Raw genomic sequence first — 9,926 nt, 5'->3', positions numbered from 1 at the left:
GCATTTTATTACTGTAGGCAGGGTCTTCCTCCTCATCTGCTTCTCGTCAAGGCTGAACCCTGTGGTACCTTGGTATGTTTGGGCCGTTTAAGGCTACCATAATAAAAACAATAATAAATAACAAATAAGCAGCTGGAGTCCAAAGCTGTAGGATGGATTCCTTCCAGATCCTAATGGAGTGAGTGATAAAGTCCCAGTGGAGCAGCAGAGCTCTGTTTGCTAGTCCAAAAGGCCAGACGTGTCTGCAGGACTCTGGCGTGAGGTGCACTGAAGCACATTGCAGTTCTGTGCTGGTTGTGCTCAGCAGCAGTGGCTCAAAGCAGGATCAGACCACTGCTCAGAGCCACCCGCCCAACCCCATTGTGTGCCCCCACTTCCTAACCTTAGCTTTGGCCTGCACATTTAAAGAGATTGTATCTCCTTCTGCTTTCTTTCATAAGACTTGGACTTCTTTCATTTTTCTACCTTGTCCCTGGCTTGCAGGAAACTCCCAGCGTTGCTGAGGGCATTCCTTTCTATATGCCTCAGTGGCTCCTACATATTTATGGCATTTAATTGTGGTGTGATGCAGAGAGGAAGCATTTACAGGGCACTGAATTTCCCTGCTGTTAAGCAGTGAATTGCATTTCAGAGTAGTGCGGCACTGTTTGAAGATGACTGTGACAACAGTCTTTACATTGAGATGGTGGATTTGTTTGCCTTTTGGAAATGGAGATCGCTTCAGCTCAAAGGCTGTTTTCACCAGCATTGTAGCAGAAAGCACCCAAGCACAGTCCAGTCCTCGCCCTAATTCTGTGTTAGTCTGTCCAACTGTGCTAGCCAGAGCTACAAGTGACCCAAAAGAAGAGAGACCTGAAGGGTTACTTGACAGACTTTTCCCTTGCTACTCAGCAGTGGTCCACAGTGTGTAGTCTCTTAAATTTGGAAGATATTTGACAGGCTGAAAAACTGAAAACCAGAGGCCACACCTTTAATGCCAATTTAGGAATGTGTCTGGTTACCCCTGCTGAGAAGCTAATTCACAGAGAGCTGAAAGTATCTGGCAAAGAAACACATTTTGCCTTGGGCATCATTTGGGAAGGAAAAAAGTAATATTTCCAGTTTTTAAATCAATTTTTGGCAGCCATGGAGCACTGCCTTATAGGATTACTATGATTATAGACTGCAGTGTGCACAGCAAATGAAGACTTTTGAATACCTGCTCAGTGCCTGGTTGATATGTGGCTGGTGAGGATGAGCACTGTGCTGAACTCAGGAAGAAGTGAGTTTGCCTCCCAGATTTTTCAGCTATAAAAGACAGATATGTTCACAAGCAGTATAAACATTACTAATGTGCTATCCATTACGAGACATTGTCTTACAGATCCTGTTACCAAATTTCTCCTTGGTTATAGCAAGAGTGAATAAAGCAGATGAGGGATTTTTAGTATACCTAGATAAAAATGGCATGGCCTACAGCTTTTCAATTTCTTCCTACTTTAGCAAGGCTGATTCTTTTCCTCAGCTTTTTCCATTTTGTAAGTATGTTACTACTGCCTTTCTGCTGATAATAGTATTAATGTATTCGAAGATTATTCTGTTAGGATTTAATTGCTTATGAACAGTTTCACACACACTTTTGAAATTTATTATTTAGTACTGTACATAGGTTATCTTATTTTATGATTCCTGAGAAGCCAAAAGCAGGACCTTTGCACTCAACCATTAGCTTTCAAAAGGATTCTACTCTTGACACAACCCAATATGATTTGTATGTTCTGGCTGTACAATGCCTATAAAGAAATCTGGGAGGTTGGGCAGGCATTCTCACAGGGTTTTGAACTGATTCGCTGTTGAAAAGGAGTTGGGCACCCAGGCCCTATCAGCGTCCTGACCAATGTCCTCTTAACATGCCTTCAAGGAACAGTACGCATCAATGAAGGGCCCATTTTTCTGCTGCCCCCATCAGAATCTCCCAGAGAATTCCAAGGAGGACTTGTGTAGGGGAAGAGGCCAGTGAGTAAGATGCATCTGACATGTAAAACCAGAAAAAGTTATGAAACATAGTTAGGGCCTCTGAAAGGCTTCCTCGCCAAGAAATGCAAAAGTAGTTCTGTGCGATAGCGTAATCGTAACAGTTGATTGGTCGTAAGCCACAGCTCTGTGCTGTTGCAATGTGCATTTTCTGCTGTTGAGACATGCCGTGATAGGAAACTCTGACATAGCCACCAAGTAACAGCAGCAGACCCATATCAGGGTCCTTCCTATTTTAGAATGTGGGGTAAAAATGGATGGGAACAGAACTGGGAAACAGAATTGCCATAAAATGCAGAACAGGGACCCAGGGTGAGGAGGACCATGCTTAGCAGAAGAGATATTCCTTGCTGAAAACAATAATAATGGAATATGAGTAAGACTTGCTTCAGAGACACAGTGTCCACAAGGCACTTGCAGGCAAAGCACACATTCGTGTGCCACATGCCCAATTCATCATTATTTCAAAGCCATTTCACCATTGTTTCCCATTGAAATAGGCTTAGGAGAGAATTATGCATGGCATATTCATTCTTAAAATGACCTGGGGAAAGAAGAGCATTGACGCATTAAAGTGAAAATATAGGGAGTGTTATGAACTCTAGGTGCGTATGGATTCTTCTTGCAGTTCCTAAGCCAAAAACGTGTAGAAACAGTATCAAATCTCATTTTTTATTATTTTTTTTCTCGGAGGATGATTGCTAAAGTTAGTATACCACTGAGATAGGCAACATTTCATCTCTTGAGCCGCCCATTCTTCTTGCATGTATTAGCACTCAGAAATTATGTCCTACTATTTGTGGGCTGTAGAACCATGTGTTGATGGTTGTACCCAGCCTTTGACAAAAATGTCAGAAGGTTTCAGAAAATATCAGTAATTTCTAGCTTGGCACATTTTTATTACATGAAGGAGATCAATTAAATACCATTATCCCATATCAGAAAAGATGTGAGAGCTCAAATTTGCAGCCTAGACTTAGCCTGACTTCCATTTTGCGGTCATCCCAAATCTGGGTCCAAAAGCTTTGCAGCTAAAATGGATATTAGTGTCAGTAAAGTTGCTGTAAAGATGCAGAAGTAAATAATCTCATCTCTAGAAATAAGGACCAAAACATGTTTAGGAACAATGCCTCTGAATGCCTTCTACATATTTGGTGAACACTGGGCTACCAGACAGTTCCTCAGGGCTGGTTCTGGAGCAGTTGATTTACTTAAAGCCTTATGACACTTATTTGTGCAATGCAGATCTCTTTTAAGGCATGTGATGTTTTCGAAAGATGTTGAACTGTGTAATTCCTTGATTAAATAAGAGAGATGCCAGACCTAACTTTATTTTCCACCACTATATAGACGTATCTTGAGTTTAATTAATGCTGAAATTAGCCACCAAGTGCTTTGTGTTTTCTTTAACTTGTGTCTGGAGTTTAAAAACTCAATGGGGAAATTAAAGCCGCTCAAGCTGTCCCCTTTTCTATAATGGAGAAATAAATACTATGGGAGACTGAAGTCAGTCACAATTTACTCAAAAGACTCGCAAGAAACATAATAGTAATAAATGATTGTACAAAAAGAAAATGGTTTAACTGACAAAGGCAAGATATCGACTGGTCCCCACCGAGGGCAAAACCCAAATGGTGGCTGTTCCCAGGCTGTCTGCCACGTGGAGCTGGGGAGAACAAAGGCAGCACGCCAGAGAGGCTTTTGCCGCTCAACCTCCTCCTCCTCACAGCCTGGCAACAATGGAAAACAGGGCCAAAACAAAACCTGGGGAGCTAGTTCGACCCAGGAACTCTTCTGCAAAGCTGCTGTGGCGAGCAGCAGTGGATGCTTTTCTTTCTTTTTCTCTCTGTCTCTGTCTCTCGGCTCCAACACGCGGCTGGGCCCCAGCAAGCTTTGGCTGCTCGCGGCTCGGCTGTGGCTCGGCCGGACTGCCACTGTCCTGGTGCTCTGTTTCCCGTGGCAGCCTCCCGCACAGGAGCTGTCTTTTCAAGGCTTGGACTCCATGGGGCTGGAAAAAATGACCAGCAGGGGACCTGCGGTGACGGCGGTGCGCTCCGGGCAGCCCATACCTCTTCCCTTCACCGAGCCGGAGAAGACTGGCCACCCTTCCTCTTGCCCCTGCTGCCTTAAAAAGACAATCCACTAGAGATGACGTAGAGGAGTGTAGAATACACAGTTTAGGTCTCCGTCACATAATGGTAAACTCTGCCTCCTATCCCTGTAACTAGGACAACCCGTATGTACTACATTTTGATAATCAGATGGGAAGTGTTCTACTTTGTTTCTCAGCAAGACTTTGTATTCAGTTTTTATTGTCTGTGATAAAAGCTCAACCTCATTATTATCCCATAATTTGGGTGACAGTGGAGAATGCATCACAGCAAAGCTAAAGGCTAGCCGAGAGCAATTTTACCATTAGAGGCACAATTACTGTCCATTACAAATTCCAGAAATGAGCACAAACATAACTTTAATAGGTTACTGTGTTGCAGCAGCATGCAGAGAAAAATGGCATCCCTCCCTCAGCACAGAAGAACAAAGAAATAAATAAGAGACTTTTGGTTGCATGCTCTGTATTAAACTCAGGCAGTCCTGAAGGCATTTGGCTCTTCAGTGCAAAGCAGCCCTGGCTCCTCTGTCTGTTGCAGTTTCACCTGATTTAGTAGACTGTTTCAGGCTCTTGTCCTGCCTAGTTAGGCACCTGTACAGAATGCAGTAAGTTCCAGTCAGTCTGCCTGGGATCTCTGGTTCCTGTTCTCCACAGAAGTTCCAGTGTACCAGGGTCGTGTCTGACTCTTTGCATCCACTCTTCTTGTCCCAGAGAAAGGATGGGTGCTTGTGTGAACACTTGGACACTCCTAGGCCCAGAGTATAACTGGAGCTGAGAGGGATTTTTTCTTGTTGTTCTGTTTAAATAGCAGCAACTGAAGCTTAACTGAAATTGTTTGCATTTACTTTCTTTTCACTGTTCAATTATTACTGCTTTAAAGAAAGCTTTTTTTTTTTCAATAGAAATGAAACTTGGACCAAGGGGCCATTTCAGGAAAGCACTTCCTTATCCTGATAGCTCTAAAGTAAATTCCTGATTTTAAACAACTGCCCAAATGCCATTTTTTCTCCTAAGAGCTGTTTAGGCAAGTGAATGAAGCAGGTCAGAAACAAATCTGAAGCTGAAAAAAAAAATCAATTTACATTGCCTGTAACCAGAGAGCAGCACAAATGCTAAGAAAGAGGTAAGTGCTGAAACTCAAACTGATCTTTTTTTTTTCTTCCAGAAAAACTATTTAATTTAAATAATTTCAAAGTTACATTTACTATAAAAATTAGACACACTGATCCTGTTCCTTTATGAATATCTCTATATCACACTCGTGTGCACGAAGAATACTAAGCAGGAAGGCTCTCGAAGAGTGGAGACATCAGTGAAGGCTCTGGAAGTCTCTAATACTTTACTTGGCGTGGGTTCTCATTTTCTTGCAACTTCAGTAATTCATCCAGCTATTGCAAGAAATGGCAAGCTGTGTATACAGGTTCTAGACAACGTAATACCCATGCCTACATTTTGTAACTTTTAAATTAATTTGTGTTCTTGAAGTAACAATATTAACATAATTTGTTCCAGAGATTTAATCATATATGACACTTTAGCTACCCGGACATTGTATTTGAATAACTGTGTAAGGTTACTCATTAGAGCAGGACCTCCAAATATAACTGACTGGTTTTTCTTTCCCAGATGTCTGTCCTCCTGTCCTTGAGTTCCCTTTTGTTTGGCAGTGTGTTGAGTTTATGGCATTATGACCATATGAAATATAAAAGCTTTTCTGAAGGAATAATGGAGAAATTGTCTTCTGTGCCTTATTTTCCAACAGAGGATCAGCAGCTCAAATATTTTTTGCCCTCAGGCATTGTGGCTGTGAGTGACCCTGGACAGGGGTTGAGTGTGCACCCTGGACGAGCTGAGAGGAGTGGTGTGCTGGGGTGTGGCATGGACACCAGCACTTGATGCTTCATACAGTTCTGCCCCGTCCAGGTGTTACCGCAGACCTCTGGCCTTAGAAGTCCATGGCCACTAAACACAATTCAGGAGCAGTACAAGAGCAGGGAGTTGATGGTTGAGACTCCTTATCACTGCCGCTGACTTAAGCACAGTTCCGGCCAAATTACCTGTAACTCCATTTGTAAAAAAGGAGTAACTGGAGCCCAACGTGTTACAGTGAGCTCAGCTAAACTATGGTGATGTGCTAACATTAAAAAACATGGTGGTGTATAATGCAGTGAAGAAAACAGTGCAAGTGCCTGGGGTCATTATGATAGATTTCTCTGGGTAAATGCCATAAAGACGTAAGTGGTGAGCTTTGATTTGTTTTTAATTTAAAGTACACCTATTCAATTAATTTTGCACGAATGCATTGCAGGCACTCTGCCTGTTGTCAGCATTTACATCTGTAAATGTGAATGTCCAAGGTGTAATTCAGTGACGTTAATTCTTATTTCACTTCATGGGGAAAAGAAACAGAACAAGGAGTTAAGTGCCTTTTTTTTTTTTTTTTAATCTGTGTCAATAATCCAACTAGCTTAAATATATATTTATACTATGTTTGAAATGCAAACTATTCAGAATGCTATGACAGCTATGAAAAACACAGGGCTTGGAAAACTGGCAGTTTTTGTGGTTTTGGGGTTTTGAGTAAAGTTTCACAACCAATCAGCCCAGAATAATGTCCGGTAAAGGCATTTCTGCTTGTTAGTCTATTTATTTATTTACTTTGGCATTGTGAGGCAAGGCAAGACACATTTGGAGGAAGGTCAGTGAAAATACTCCAGATCTGTCTGAGGGGCTGATGCTGGAAAGTGCTGAGGTCCTGCTGCTGTTGAGGAGGTGGTCAGCACCTCTCTGAGTCGGTGGTCAGTCAGGAGCAGGCTGGAACACAACCTGCCTGCTCAGGCAGTGTGGGCACTCACAGCCTTCCCAAGGAATTTGCACATAAAGCAAAAACAGTATTGGGTCCATTTGACTTTGGTTTGGTGGCCACTGGTTTCTGTGTGTCTCCTTCTCTGCTGGTGGCCCTGATCTCATCTGCATCGCTGGAGACCTACCCTTTGCTTGATGCTGTGTGTTTTCCAGCAGCCTTGACATCCAGGCACCCAGCCTGCCCAAGTGGCCAAGCCTGAACTATTTAACTGGGCACTGGCAGAGACTTTGAAGACAGTGGATGCAGTCTGTGGTTCCTGTCCCTGCTCCCCAAAATGTGCTAACATGTCATACAGTATTTTGCTGGTGGGTTTATGTCCTCAGGATATTAGGATGACTTGAGTGCAGGAGGGGAGATCTCCCAGGGGGAATGTGTTTGCTCAATGGTTTGGTCAACACATTCTGGGGATTTCCAGTGGGAAAGGCTCCCCCTGCTCAGCTGTCACTGGGTGTACTGCCCAACGGGGGATGGAGGATGGCTCCAAAAGGACTTAGGTGTTTCCTAGGGAACACAGGCAGTCCTGGGGCTCATGGTTACTTGTCCCACTAGTTGTCACCCTGTCTTGCATACAGTGGTGCCGAAGCCCCGGTGCCACTGGGAGCCGAGCTCTCCTGCCAGCAGAGCCCACGTGAGCCTCATGGCACAGGCTGTGCTTGGCACTGGGACCGGGAGCCTTGTGTGCAAGGTCCAAATCAGGGGTGCTTTCCTCTACAGCTTCTGTTTGTGTCCTTGAGTGTGACAGATGGGGCAAATATTCACCACCAGGAGGCCTCTGGAGAGGGATGAACAGTTCAGAGAAGCAAAGGCTGCTTTCCCACCCTGCAGCAGTCCCCCAGTCCCTGCCCCACAGGCAAGGTCTCCACAGGCCTCTCTGCAGCCATAGACCCAGAGAACATCACATCCCAAGGAAGATCTGGCGTTTTGTTGTGACAGCCACCAGCCTTGCCAGCAGGCTTTGTGGCACACCAGTGCACCAAGGGGACTCATGGTCAGAGGGGCCTGGCCGTGCCGAAGTACCAAGCACCAGCAGCACCCCAGCTCTGGCAGATCTCAGAGGAGACTCTGTGGCGATTTCCTGAGAGCACTGCCACCTTGTGTCTGTCCATCCTGCGCTGTGGCAGTGTCACGTCCTGGCAGAGACCAGCACATATGCTACCTATGAGAGACCAAGAGGTCACCACATGGCCTAAGGTAGCTGTGGAACACTGCTGGCTGCCCCCTCCACTGGCATCTCTCTCATGACAGCTGCAGAAGTAGAGCTTGCCTGTGCAGCACTGTCCGCAACACTCCCTTGTGAGACAAGGGTGACAGAGCATAGCACAGGCTATGTCCAGACAGCAAGAGGAGCCTGGAATACCATCAGCAGTCCTATCTAATAGCTGATGGCTCTGTGCAATATGTGAAGAGAGGCTAGAGTGTTTGGTTTTCTTCTCTAACCTGAAAGGTCAATTCTAGTTCTCCCCATCCTTTCCTGGGTGCCCAAACAGATTGTTCAGAGTGGTATGCTTCCATCAGGCACATTCTGCACTACATTAGTTTAATGGCACTGTCACTATGAATTGCAGACTTTCTCAGCTCCCCCCTGTGCTGGTGAAACATGGCAGCATAAGGAACATCTGTTCTCTTACCCTTTGCTGGAAGTGGGAAACATCATATTGCGTTTTTGTTATTAGCCTTATTTGGATGCCAGTGGTTTTGTTTCTAAACACATCAAGGCAGCTGAATAACCTTAATTGAGTACTACAGAAAAAGCATGGTTTCATGCAAATGCAGCTGCCAGCATAATTATTAGGACAATACTGAACTTCTATTCCTGAGATCAGTTCCAGTTCCTTGGTTTTTATATTGCTCCCTTGCTGCTGAATTTCATTATAAACATCTCCACAAAACCTGATCTATAGTTAGGCAGTAAACAAGTTAAGTCCTTAATTTTTGACATTAAAAGCCAAACAAACCTGATTATTACAATGTGAATTTAAGCCTTTATTTATACACAAAATAATTACCCAGTTTTCACTAGAAATAACTACCACAGGTAAAACTCTGCCTTACATGACTTCAAATGGGCCCCAAGAATTTTAATGCAATTTCATTAAAGACAACAGATTTTTGCAGCTCCTATGGAAGATGACAGTATGTATAAATAGAATCAATTTAATAATTTTCAGATTTAATTATGATGGATTAATTGTTATTGCATGATCAACCACAGCACACAATGGGCAATTAAGCAGAGTGCACATATACAACTCTCTAGTCCGCCCATTATGTAGAATCACTTCATTATTAAGCCTGAGGACAAGTCAGAGAACAAGATTACAGCAAGGGTACAAAAAGTGGCAGAATCTGCTCCAATAACTTTGCTGGTGTCTTTCTGTGCTGCAAGGTACACACATCCTTCGTTATGTACACAACTTCAATGGATCTTCATGAAAATATTTCACTTTTATCCTATCTCCTTTACCAGCTTACTAGGGCATTCCAGGAAATGGCTAGCCAAGTTGGCTTGCTCGACTTTTGGTAGATTTACCTAGGTTTGGAGAGGTCTTTGGTGAAACCTGAGCATCAGGCTTCTGGTGTAACTGATGGGGAGGCTTTTTACCCTGATGATTTCATTAGGTTTTATTTTCTTTTAGACCCACAGCAGAATTCAAGGCTGCTTTGGGTCACCCATGAAGTATGTTTGGTCTAATTCCTAGGAAAGATGTGCTCATTGTCACAGAACAATTGTATCTAGTGTCACATTGGTAACAGTTTCTCTTTAAGAAAGGCAGACTGTGAAACCAGTAATCCTGGCCAGGTCAGGATTGTGTTGTATCAGCAGAACTTTTGTGGGGAAGCTTGCACAGCACGTGCCTGCCCTGTCTGGCTCAGTCCATTGTCTTCACAACTAATAACATTTACTCCAAATTTAAATAGGCACAAAGTTCAGCAAGC

The sequence above is a fragment of the Corvus moneduloides genome, chromosome 12 (assembly GCF_009650955.1).
Source record: "Corvus moneduloides isolate bCorMon1 chromosome 12, bCorMon1.pri, whole genome shotgun sequence".
NCBI lineage: Eukaryota > Metazoa > Chordata > Aves > Passeriformes > Corvidae > Corvus > Corvus moneduloides.
The sequence above is the reverse complement of the archived record's forward strand: the minus strand, read 5'-3'. Positions refer to the sequence as shown.